The sequence below is a fragment of the Prionailurus bengalensis genome, chromosome X (genome assembly GCF_016509475.1).
Source record: "Prionailurus bengalensis isolate Pbe53 chromosome X, Fcat_Pben_1.1_paternal_pri, whole genome shotgun sequence".
In the NCBI taxonomy this organism is placed as follows: Eukaryota; Metazoa; Chordata; class Mammalia; order Carnivora; family Felidae; genus Prionailurus; species Prionailurus bengalensis.
The window spans coordinates 66,216,324-66,230,683 of NC_057361.1; positions in this window are offsets into that span (position 1 = coordinate 66,216,324).

Genomic DNA, 14,360 nt, shown 5'->3' on the forward strand with positions numbered 1-14,360 from the left:
TAAACAATATATCTGAATAAGAATTTAGAATAAAAATCATAAGACTAATAGCTGGGTTTGAAAAAAGCATAGACACAACAGAGAATCTATTGCTGCAGAGATCAAATACCTAAGAACTAATCACAATGAATAAAAAATGCCATAATTAACATGCAAAATAAGATATATACAGTGATAGGATGGAAGAAGCAGAGATGAGAACAAGTGGAAGATAAACTTATGGAAAATAATGAAGCTGAAAAAAAGAGGAAAAGGAAATTACTAGATCACAAAGGGAGAAATAGAGAGCTAAGTGATTCAATGAAATGAAATAATATACGTATTGTAGAAGTCCCAGAAGAAGAAAGTAGAGAGAAAGGGGCAGACGGTTTATTTGAACAAATTATGACTGAGAACTTCCCTAATTTGGGAAGGAAACAGGCATTCAAGTCCAAAACGCACAGAGAACTCCCTTGACAATCAACAAAAACAGGAGCACCTAAGTGACTAGTTGGTTAAGGGTCCGACTTCAGCTCAGGTCATGATCTCATGGTTTGTGGGTTCAAGCCCATTATTGGGCTCTGTGCTGAAAGCTCAAAGCCTGGAGCCTGTTTTGGATTCTGTGTCTCCCTCTTTTCTCTGCCCCCGCTTGCACTCTGTCTCTCTCTCTTTCAAAAATAATAAACATTAAAAAAATCAACAAAAACAGGTCTATACCACAACATATCATAGTGAAACTGGCAAAATACAAAGATAAAGAGAGAATTCTGAAAGCAGCTAGGGACAAACAGGTCTTAACCTTACAACGGTAGAGACATAAGGGTATTAGCAGACTTGTCCACTGAAACTTGGCAGGCTAGAAGGGAGTGGCAGGAAATCTTCAATGTGCTGAAAAGGAAAAATATTCAGCCAAGAATCCTTTATCCAGCAAGGCTGTCATTCAGAACAGAAGGAGAGATGAAGACTTTCCCAGACAAACAATAACTAAAGGAGTTCATGACCCCTAAACAAGCCCTGCAAGAGATCCTAAGGGGGACTCTTGTTAAGTGCAAAGCAGCAAAGACTACAAAGGACCAGAGGCATCACAACAAACATGAAATTTATAAATAACACAGTGGCACTAAGTTCATATCTTTCAATAATCACTAAATATAAATGGACTACATGCCCCAATCAAAATACATAGGGTATCTGGAAAACAGTGTGGAGATTCCTCAAAAAATTAAAAATAGACCTACCCTATGACCCAGCAATAGCACTGCTAAGAATTTACCCAAGGGATACAGGAGTGCTGATGCAGAGGGGCACTTGTACCCCAATGTTTATAGCAGCACTCTCAACAATAGCCAAATTATGGAAAGAGCCTAAATGTCCATCAACTGATGAATGGATAAAAAATCTGTGGTTTATATACACAATGGAATACTACTTGGCAATGAGAAAGAATGAAATCCGGCCATTTGTAGCAACGTGGATAGAACTAGAGAGTGTTATGCTAAGTGAGATAAGTCAGGCAGAGAAAGACAGATACCATATGTTTTCACTCATATGTGGATTCTGAGAAACTCAACAGAAGACAAGGGGGGAGGGGAAGGGGGGAAAAAGTTACAGAGAGGGAAGGAGGCAAACCCTGAAAGACTCTTAAATACTGAGAACAAACTGAGGGTTGATGTGGCATGGAGGGGGAGGGGAAAGTGGGTGATGGGCATTGAGGGGGAGGGGGAAGTGGGTTATGGGCATTGAGGAGGGTACCTGTTGGGATGAGCACTGGGTGTTGTATGGAAACCATTTGACAATAAATTTCATTAAAAAATAGATAAATAAAATAAAAAATGAACATTAAATTAAAAAAAATACATAGGTATCAGAATAGATAAAAAACAAAAACAAGATCCATCCATATACTGCCTACCAAAGACTCATTTTAGAGCAGAAGACACCTGGAAATATAAAGTAAGGGGATGGAGAAGCATGCATCATGCCAATGGAAAACAAAAGAAATCTGAAGTTGCCATACTTATATTAGAAAAACTGGATTTTGAAACGAATACTACAAAAAGAGATGAAGACTGGCAGTATATCATAATTAAGGAGTATATCCATCAAGAAGAGCTAAGAATTTTAAATATGTGTGCTCCCAAAGTGGAAGAACCCAAATATAAAAAAAATTTAACCACAAACATAAGGAAATGTTTCGATAATAATACCATATTGTAGGAGACTAATATTCCACCTATAACAATGGACAGATCATCTAGGCAGAAAATCAATAAGGAAACATTGGCTGTGAATGACACAATGGACTAGGTGAAATTAACAGATATATTCAGAACTTTTCTTCCTAAAGCAGCAAAATACACATTCTTCTCAAGTGCACATGGAACGTTTTCTAGAGAAGATCACATACTTGGTCACAAATCAGCCCTCAAGAGATACAGAATGACTGAGATCATACCATGCATATTTCAGATCACAATGTTATGAAACATGAAATCAACCACAAGAAAATATTTAGAAAGCCCTCAAATACATGGAAGTTAAAGTACATCCTACTAGAGAATGACTGGGTTAATAAAGAAATTAAAGAAGAAATAAAAAACACATATAGAAGCAAATGAAATTAAAAAACCATGACAGTCCTAACCCTTTGGGACGCAGCAAAGGCAGTCCTAAGAAGAAAGTACTTTGCAATTCAGGCCTATCTCAAGAATCAAGAAAGGTCCCAAATACGCAACCTAACCTTATACCTGAAGGAGCCAGAAAAGCAGAAGCAAATGAAGCACAATGCCAGCAGACGAAGGGAAATAAAAAATATTAGAGAAGAAATAAATGATATAGAATCCAAAAACACAGTAGATCAGTAAAACTAAGAGCTTGGTTTTTTCTGAATGGATAAACAAAATTAATAAATCCCTAGCCAGACTTCTCAAAAAGAGAGAGGAACCAAATAAAATCATGAATCAAAGAGGAGAGATCACAACCAACACCACAGAAATACAAACAATTATAAGAGAATACTTATGAAAAATTATATGCCCACAAACCGGAAAATCTGGAAGAAATGCATAAATTCCTAGACACACACTCCAAGACTCAAACAGGAAGAAACAGAAAATTTGCAAAGTGCCTGGGTGGCTCAGTCAGTTAAGCATCTGACTTGGGCTCAGATCATTATCTTGTAGTTCATGTGTTCGAGCCCTGCTAACTGCTCAGAGCCTGGAGCCTGTTTCGGATTCTGTGTCTCACTCTCTCTCTCTGCCCCTTCCCTGCTCACACTCTGTCTCCCTCACTCAAATATATTTTAAAAAATCTTTATTAAAAAATAGAAAATTTCAGTGGAACCGTAACCAGCAAACAAATTATATCAGTTATCAAAAATCTCCCAAAAAATAAGAATCCTATGCCAGATGGCTTCCCAGGGAATTCTACCAGACATATAAAGCAGAGTTAATACTTATTCTTCTCAAAATGTTCCCAAAAATAGAAACAGAAGGGAAGCTTCCAAACTCATTCTATGAAGCCAGTATTACCTTGATTCCAAAATCAGACAAAAACCCCACTAAAAAGGAGAATCAAAGGCCAATATCCCTAATGAATATGGATGTAAAAATTCTCAAAAAGATACTAGAAAATCAAATTCCACAGTATATTAAAAGAATTATTCACCATGATCAAGTAATAAATCATGATCAGAAGGAATTTTCTAGACTTAAAAATTCACACTGGAAAGGGATACTGGGAAGATGGTGTAGTAGAAGGATCTTATGCTCACCTTCTCCCAAGGATATACCTAGGTAAGAGCTCAATCAGTGAAACTAACCCAGAAAACAGGACTGGCTTCCATAGTTAATCCTAGAGAGGAAACCACATCTAAATCAGGAGGAAGGGTAGGAAAGGAAGATGGTGTTGGAATATGAGGACGCTGGGCTTGTTTCAACCCATGAATACAACTAGTTAACTATTGAATCATCCTAAATACCCCACAAATCAACCTGAAGACTGAGAGAACAAACTCCACAATTAAAGGGAGAGAAAAGGCCACACTGAAGGAGGAAGGAAGTATGGAGACATGGTTTAGGGGAGAAACAGATCATGGATGATGTGGAGGGGAGGGAGCCATGGTCACAGAGAAGGGAAAGAGAGAGAGGGGAGCACACAGGAGAACATACAAGGAGAACATTTCCCCAAAACCATTTGAATGGAAAATGAGAGGGGCTGAATTTTGTCATTTCTTGCAACCACTGGGGCTTAAAGTGTATAGTTTTAAAGGTCAGCAGGCTTGGTGTGGACAGAGCCCGGTAGACATTGTGCTGCTCCTAAAGAGAAGGCAGGCAAAAAACCCCAGTCATATAGTGTGGAAATAGCAATCTGAAGAATTCCTGGGCCACACAGAGGGTAGATTATTTTTTTTCTTCTTGGAGCAATCCATAAAAGGCAGCATTCATGAAGACTCATCTCTGGGAAAATAGGAGCTGGCTAGCACCGTTTGACTTCCTCGCCCCTCAGCATAAGCACAGAGCCACCTGCAGGCAGCAGCACAGCACCAACAATGGTTGACTAGTTTACACCAAGACCCACTCTACTGTACCCTGGTGGGATTTCCCTTCTCAGTGAAGCTTACCTCAATCCCAGTGTGGAGGGCCCCTCCCCTAGAAGACCAACACAAACCCCTGCCCACACCATGTTCCTGACCACAGAGTGCTACAGGGCCTCAGTTCTGGTGGGAGAGGTGTCAGGTCTCATTTCATAATCAGACTAGAGCACACCTAGTTAAAACTCACCACATTCATCCCAGGGAACAAATACTGCCCATAGCAGTCAAGGAGAGCTTCTGCAGATGACTGGCCTGAAGAGTAAATCAGCACAGTATCAGAGCATACACAGGACACCAGAGACACACCCTGAGGTGCCAGGCCATGGGCATTATATGACCTCTTTTTCACAAGGCCATTCCTTTCAGGTGCAGGAAACATAAGTGGCTTTTATAACACAGAGAGAAAGGTAGAGACTTAGACAAAATGCCATAACAGAAAAATTTATCTCAAATGAAAGAACAAGATAAGTCCACATCTAGAGATCTAAGCAAAAAAAATATATAAATAACATGCCTGATGGAGAATTTAAAGCAACATGCCTGATGGAGAATTTAAAGCAACAATCATAAGGATGCTCACTGGGCTTAAGAAAAGAATAGATGACATGAATGAGACCCTTACCATAGACATATAAGAGTTAAAAAGAATAAACCAGAGATAAGGAATGAAATAAATGAGATTGGAAATAGGCCTGATGCAATGAACACCAGGCTATAAGAAGCAGAGGAACAAATTGGTGACCCAGCAGAAAAAATGGAAAATAATGAGGCTGAACAAAAGAAAGAAGAATTATGAAAATCAAAAATAGACTAAGGCAACTAAATGACTCCATCAAACAATACGTATGTATTATAGGAATTCTAGAAGAAGGAGAGAGTAAAAAAGGGGTAGAAAATTTATTTGAAGAAATAACAGCTGAAACCTTCCCCAGTTTGGGGAAGGAAACAGACATCCAGAACCAGGTGGCACAGAGAAGTCTGACCAAAATCAATAAAAGTAGGCCAATATCAAGACATTATAATTAAATTGGCAACAAAGAGTTATAAAGAAAAAAATCTTAAAAGCATCAAGACAAAAGAAGTCCTTAACTTATGAGGAAAATCTCGTAATGCTAGATGGAGACTTCTCAACAGAAACTTAGCAAGCCAGAAGGGCTTGTGTCAAATAGGAAAAATGTTGAATGGAAAAAATATGGAGGCAAGAATCTTCTATTTAGCAAGGCTAGAATAGAATGGAAAGAGATATAAAGTAAAAATAGAAAGAGATATAAAGACCTACCCAAACAAAAACTAAAGGATATTGTGACCATGAATCAAATCTTGGAGGAAATATTAAAGGAGACTCTTCGAGTGCAAATGAGAGAGCAAAAATTAAAAAGACCAGGAAAAAAAGAAAACAGAGAAACCTCCAGGAAGAACAACAAAACAATAAAATGGCACTAAATATATCTCTATCAGTAATTACTTGGAATGTAAACAGACTAAGCATTCCAAAGACATAGGGTGTCAGAGCAGATAAAAAATCAAGACTCACCTACATGCTACCTAGAAGAGACCCATTTTAGACCTAAAGACACCTGCAGACTGAAAGTGAGGGGATGGGAGAATGATGTATCACACGAATGAATGTCAAAAGAAAGCCAGATTGCCAATACTTATATCAGACAAAGTAGACTTTAAAACAAAGACTGTGGATCCTGGGAAGATGGTGGCATAGGACGCTGGGCTCACCGCGCGTCCTGCTGATCACTTAGATTCCACCTACACCTGCCTAAATAACCCAGAAAACCGCCAGAGGATTAGCAGAACAGAGTCTCCGGAGCCAAGTGCAGACGGGAGGCCCACGGAAGAGGGTAGGAAGGGCGGCGAGGCGGTGCGTGCTCCACGGACCGGCAGGAGGGAGCCAGGGCAGAGGGGCGGCCCGCTGGCCAAGCAGAGCCCCCGAGTTTGGCTTGCAAAAGCGGAGGGACCAGACGGAGTGTGTTCCGACAGCAAGTGGGACTTGACATCTGGAAGGTTATAAGCTAACAGCTCTGCTTGGAGAAAGGGAGGGCTGGAGGACAACGGGAGGGAGAGTTGTTGAGCCCTGGACCACAGAGCTCAGCTTGGCGGGGAACAAAGGTGCTTGCCAGTGCCATCTCCCTCGCTCATCCCCCAGCCATAATCCCAAAGGGAACCAGTTCCCACCAGGGAACTTGCTTGCACTGAGCAAACACCCAACGCTGTGTTTCTGTGGATCCATCCCTCTGGCGGCTCTGACTCCCTCCTGGTGCCGCAGGGCCCCTCCTGAAGTGGATCTCCGAAGGAAAAGTCAGCTGAGCCTGCCCCTCCTGCCCCTGTGCACCTTGCAGAACCACCCCAGCTAATATGCCAGATCCACCCCAGCTAATACGCCAGATCCCCAGCACGACAGGCCTGGCAGTGTGCAAGTAGCCCAGACTGGCCATGCCAGCCCACAGTGAATCCCGCCCCTAGGAGAGGGGAAGAGAAGGTGGCCCCAGTGGTGGGCTGGGGGCAGACATCGGGCCTGACTGCAGCCCTGCCCACCAATGCAAGTTATTCGAGACAGTACAGGGGAAGTGCAGTTCCACACCACTCAAGGGACTCTCCAAAATGACAAAACTGAAGAATTCCCCTCAGAAACACGTCCAGAAAATAACAAGAGCTAACAAACTGATCAAAAATGATTTAAACAATATAACAGAAAGTGAATTTAGAATACTAGTCATAAAATTAATCACTGGGCATGAAAACAGTATAAAGGACAGCAGAGAATCTCTTGCTACAGAGATCAAGGGACTAAAGAACAGCCAGGAGGAGCTAAAAAATGCTATCAATGAGCTGCAAAATAAAATGGAGACAACTACAGCTCAGATTGAAGAGGCAGAGGAGAGAATAGGTGAACTAGAAGATAAAATTATGGAAAAGAGTAAGCTGAGAAAAAGGGAGATAAGAAAATCCAGGAGTATGAGGGGAAAATTAGAGAACTAAATGATGCACTAAAGAGAAATAATCTATGCATAATTGGTATTCCAGAGGAGGAAGAGAGAGGGAAAGGTGCTGAAGGTGTACTTGAAGAAACAATAGCTGAGAACTTCCCTGATCTGGGGAAGGAATAAGGCATTGAAATCCAAGAGGCACAGAGAACTCCCTTCAGACTTAACTTGAATCAATCTTCTGCACAACATATCATAGTGAAATTGGCAAAATACAAGGATAAAGAGAAAATTCTGAAAGCAGCTAGAGATAAACGTGCTCTAACAAATAAAGGGAGACCTATAAGGCTCGTGACTGATCTCTCTATTGAAACTTGGCAGGCCAGAAAGGAATGGCAGGAGATCTTCAATATGATCAACAGAAAAAAATATGCAGCCAAGAAGCCTTATCCAGCAAGTCTGTCATTTAGAATAGAAGGAGAGATAAAGGTCTTCCCAAACAAACAAAAATTGAAGGAATTTGTCACCACTAAACCAGCCCTACAACAGATCCTAAGAGGGATCCTGTGAGACAAAGTACCAGAGACATCACTACAAGCATGAAACCTACACAGATCTCAATGAATCTAAACCCGTATCCTTCTATAATAACAATGAATGTAAATGGAGTAAATGTGCCAACCAAAAGACATAGGGTATCAGAATGGATAAACAAACAAGACCCATCTATTTGCTGTCTACAAGAGACTCAATTTAGACCTGAGGACACCTTCAGATTGAGAGTGAGGGGATGGAGAATTATTTATCATGCCACTGGAAGGCAAAAGAAAGCTGGAGTAGCCATACTTATATCAGACAAACTAGACTTTAAATGAAAGGCGGTAACAAGAGATGAAGAAGGGCATTATATAATAATCACAGGGTCTATCCATCAGGAAGAGCTAACAATTATAAATGTCTATGCGCCAAATACCGGAGCCCCCAAATATATAAAACAATTACTCAAAAACATAAGAAACCTTACTGATAAGAATGTGGTAATTGCAGGGGACTTTAACACTCCACTTACAGAAATGGATAGATCATCTAGACACATGGTCAATAAAGAAACAAGGACCCTTAATGATACATTGGATCCGATGGACTTGACAAATATATTTAGAACTCTGCATCCCAAAGCAACAGAATATATTTTTTTCTCGAGTGCACATGGAACATTCTCCAAGATGGATCACATACTGGGTCACAAAACAGCCCTTCATAAGTATACAAGAATTGAGATCATACCATGCATACTTTGAGACCAGAATGCTATGCAGCTTGAAATCAACCACAGGAAAAAGTTTGGAAAACCTCCAACAGCATGGAGGTTAAAGAACACCCTACTAAGGAATGAGTGGGTCAACCAGGCAATTAGAGAAGAAATTAAAAAATATATGGAAACAAATGAAAATGAAAATACAACAATCCAAACGCTTTGGGATGCAGCAAAGACAGCCCTGAGAGGAAAATACATTGCAATCCAGGCCTATCTCAAGAAAGAAGAAAAATCCCAAATACAAAATCTAACAGCACACCTAAAGGAAATAGAAGCAGAACAGCAAAGACAGCCTAAATCCAGCAGAAGAAGAGAAATAATAAAGATCAGAGCAGAAATAAACAAGATAGAATGTAAAAAATCTGTAGAGCAGATCAACGAAACCAAGGGTTGGTTTTTTGAAAAAATAAACAAAATTGATAAACCTCTAGCCAGGCTTCTCAAAAAGAAAAGGGAGATGACCCAAATAGAGAAAGTCATGAATGAAAATGGAATTATTACAACCAATCCCTCAGAGATACAAACAATTATCAGGGAATACTATGAAAAATTATATGCCAACAAATTGGACAACCTGGAAGAAATGGACAAATTCCTGAACACCCACACTCTTCCAAAACTCAATCAGGAGGAAATAGAAAGCTTGAACAGACCCATAACCAGCAAAGAAATTGAATCGGTTATCAAAAATCTCCCAACAAATAAGAGTCCAGGACCAGATGGCTTCCCAGGGGAGTTCTACCAGACGTTTAAAGCAGAGATAATACTTATCCTTCTTAAGCTATTCCAAGAAATAGAAAGGGAAGGAAAACTCCCAGACTCATTCTATGAAGCCAGTATTCCTTTGATTCCTAAACCAGACAGAGACCCAGTAAAAAAAGAGAACTACAGGCCAATATCCCTGATGAATATGGATGCAAAAATTCTCAATAAGATACTAGCAAATCGAATTCAACGGCATATAAAAAGAATTATTCACCATGATCAAGTGGGATTCATTCCTGGGATGCAGGGCTGGTTCAACATTCACAAATCAATCAACGTGATACATCACATTAACAAAAAAAAAGAGAAGAACCATATGATCCTGTCAATTCATGCAGAAAAGGCCTCTGACAAAATTCAGCACCCTTTCTTAATAAACACCCTCGAGAAAGTCGGGATAGAAGGAACATACTTAAAGATCATCAAAGCCATTTATGAGAAGCCCACAGCTAACATCATCCTCAATGGGGAAAAACTGAGAGCTTTTTCCCTGAAATCAGGAACACGACAGGGATGTCCACTCTCAACGCTGTTGTTTAACATAGTGTTGGAAGTTCTAGCATCAGCAATCAGACAACAAAAGGAAATCAAAGGCATCAAAATTGGCAAAGTTAAGCTTTCACTTTTTGAAGATGACATGATACTATACATGTAAAATCCGATAGACTCCCCCAGAAGTCTGCTAGAACTGATACATGAATTTAGCAAAGTTGCAGGATACAAAATCAATGTACAGAAATCAGTTGCATTCTTATACACTAATAACGAAGCAACAGAAAGACAAATAAAGAAACTGATCCCATTCACAATGGCACTAAGAAGCATAAAATACCTAGGAATAAATCTAACCAAAGATGTAAAAGATCTGTATGCTGAAAACTATAGAAAGCTTATGAAGGAAATTGAAGAAGATATAAAGAAATGGAAAAACATTCCGTGATCATGGATTAGAAGAATAAATATTGTTAAAATGTCAACAATACCCAAAGCTATCTACACATTCAATGCAATCCCAATCAAAATTGCACCAGCATGCTTCTCGAAACTAGAACAAGCAATCCTAAAATTTATATGGAACCACAAAAGGCCCCGAATAGCCAAAGGAATTTTCAAGAATGCCAAAGCAGGAGGCATCACAATCCCAGACTTTAGCCTCTACTACAAAGCTGTAATCATCAAGACAGCATGGTATTGGCAAAAAAAGACACATAGACCAATGGAATAGAATAGAAACCCCAGAACTAGACCCACAAACATATGGCCAACTCATCTTTGACACAGCAGGAAAGAACATCCAATGGAAAAAATACAGTCTCTTTAACAAATGGTGCTGGGAGAACTGGACAGCAACATGCAGAAGATTGAAACTAGACCACTTTCTCACACCATTCACAAAAATAAACTCAAAATGGATAAAGGACCTGAATATGAGACGGGAAACCATCAAAACCCTAGAGGAGAAAGCAGGAAAAGACCTCTCTGACCTCAGCCATAGCAATTTCTTACTTGACACATCCCCAAAGGCAAGGGAATTAAAAGCAAAAATGAACTACTGGGACCTTATGAAGATAAGAAGCTTCTGCACAGCAAAGGAAACAATCAACATAACTAAAAGGCAACCAATGGAATGGGAAAAGATATTTGCAAATGACATATCGGACAAAGGGCTAGTATCCAAAATCTATAAAGAGCTCACCAAACTCCACACCCGAAAAACAAATAACCCAGTGAAGAAATTGTCAGAAAACATGAATAGACACTTCTCTAAAGAAGACATCCGGATGGCCAACAGACACATGAAAAGATGCTCAACGTCGCTTCTCATCAGGGAAATACAAATCAAAACCACACTCAGATATCACCTCATGGCCAGTCAGAGTGGCCAAAATGAACAAATCAGGAGACTATAGATGCTGGAGAGGATGTGGAGAAACGGGAACCCTCTTGCACTGTTGGTGGGAATACAAACTGGTGCAGCCACTCTGGAAAGCAGTGTGGAGGTTCCTCAAAAGATTAAAAATAGACCTACCCTATGACCCAGCAATAGCACTGCTAGGAATTTACCCAAAGGATACAGGAGTACTGATGCATAGGGGCACTTGTACCCCAATGTTTATAGCAGCACTCTCAACAATAGCCAAATTATGGATAGAGCCTAAATGTCCATCAACTGATGAATGGATAAAGAAACTGTGGTTTATATACACAATGGAGTACTACGTGGCAATGAGAAAGAATGAAATATGGCCCTTTGTAGCAACATGGACGGAACTGGAGAGTGTTATGCTAAGTGAAATAAACCATACAGAGAAAGACAGATACCATATGTTTTCACTCTTATGTGGATCCTGAGAAACTTAACAGAAACCCATGGGGGAAGGGAAGGGAAAAAAAAAGAGGTTAGAGTGGAAGAGAGCTAAAGCATAAGAGACTCTTAAAAACAGAGAACTGAGGGTTGATGGGGGGTGGGAGGGAGGAGAGGGTGGGTGATGGGTATTGAGGAGAGCACCTTTTGGGATGAGTACTGGGTGTTGTATGGAAACCAATTTGACAATAAACTTCATATATTGAAAAAAAAACAAAACGTAATGCTTGTTGTAGGATATTTAGATACACTTTGTCAAATTAAAGAAGTTCCTTTCTGTTAACAGTTCACTAAGAACTTTTTTAACATTAAAGGATATTAAACTTGAAAAAAATAAAAATTAAACAAAGACTGTGACAAGAGACAAAGAGAGACAAAAAAGGAACTATATCATAATAAAAGAGACAATCCCACATGAAGATATAACAATTGTAAATATATATGTACCTGACATAGAGCAACAAAATATATAAAACAATGACAAACATAATGGGACTAATTGATAATAATACAATAATATGAGGGGATTTTAACACCACACTTAAATCAATGGATAGATCATCTAAATAGAAAATAAGGAAACAATGATTTTGAATGACACACTGGACCATATGGACTTAACAGCTATATTCAGAACATTCTATCCTAAAGCAGGAGAATACACACTCTCTTCAAGAGTACATGGGACATTTTCCAGTGTATATTATATATTAAATAAAAAATCAGGCCCCTGCAAATACAAAAAAAAAAAAAACTGAGATCATACCATGTATATTTTCCAACCACAACGCTATGAAACTAGAAGTCACAGAAAAAAAAAAATTTGGAAAGACCACAAATACATGAAGGTTAAACATCATGACAACAAATAACGAATGGGCCAAACAAGAAATCAAAGAAGAAATAAAAAGAATACATGATATAAATGAAAATGAAAACAAAAAAAGGGGCGCTTGGGTGGCTCAGTTGATTGAGCGTCAGACTTCGGTTCAGGTCATGATCTTGCTGTCCATGAGTTTGAGCCCCGCATCGGGCTCTGTGCTGACAGCTCAGAGCCTGGAGCCTGTTTCAGATTCTGTGTCTCCCTCTCTCTCTGCCCCTTCCCCACTTATGCTCTGTCTCTCTCTCTCTCTGTCAATAATAAACATTAAAAAAATTTAAAAATGAAAAAAAAATGGACCAAAATATTTAGGATTCAGCAAAAGCAGTTCTAAGAGGAAATTATATAGCAATACAGGCCTATATTAAGAAGGAAGAAAAATCTAAAATAAACAGCCTAACATTGTACCTAGAGGAGCTATAAAAAGAATATAAATGAAGTCTAAAGCCAATAGAAGGAAGGAAATAAAGATTAGAGCAGAAATAAATTACATAGAAACTAAAAAAATAGAACAGATAAATGAAACAAGGAGCTGGTTCTTTAAAAATTTAACAAAATTGATAAAACTCTATCCAAATTTATCAAATGAAAAGAAACCCAAATAAATACAAATCACAAATGAGTATAACAAGCAAAATGACAGAACTGAAATTATGAGACTATTATGAAAAAGTATATGCCAACAAATTGGACAACCTGGCATAAATGAATAAATTTGCACAGACATATAAACTACCAAATTTGAAAAAGGAAGAAATAGAAAATGTAAATACACCAATACCATCAAAGATATTGTATCATTACTCAAAATACTCCCAGCAAAAAAAGTGTAGGACCAGATGGCTTCACAGGCGAATTCTGCCCAATATTGAAAGAAGAATTATTAGCTATGCTTCTCCAAGTATTCCAAAATATAAAATGAAGGAAAATTTTCAAATTCACTCTATGAAGTCAGCATTACCCTGATTCCAAAACCAGATTAAGAATCCACTAAAGGGGTGCCTGGGTGGCTCAGTCGGTTGGGTGTCCAACTTCAGCTCAGGTCATGATCTCACAGTTTGTGGGTTTGAACCCCATGTCAGGCTCTGTGCTGATAGCTCAGAGCCTGGAGCCTGCTTCAGATTCTATGTCTCCCTCTCTCTTTGCCTCTGCTTGTGCTCTCTCTCTCTCAAAAGTAAACAAACATAAAAAAAAAAAAACTAAAAAAGAATCCACTAAAAAAGAGAACCATAGGCCAATATCCCTGATGAACATAGATGCAAATATTCTCAATAAAATACTAGCAAACCAAATCCAACAATACATTAAAAAAATTTCCACCACCATCAATCCACCATCATCCACCACCTGAGTTGCAAGTGTAGTTCAATATTCACAAAATGATGTGACACATTATATTAAGGATAAGAACCATATGATCCTCCAAATAAATGCAGAAAAAAAACATTTGACAAAGTACATCATCAATTCTTGATAAAAACCCTCAACCAAGTAAGTTTAGAGGAAATGTAACTCAAAATAAC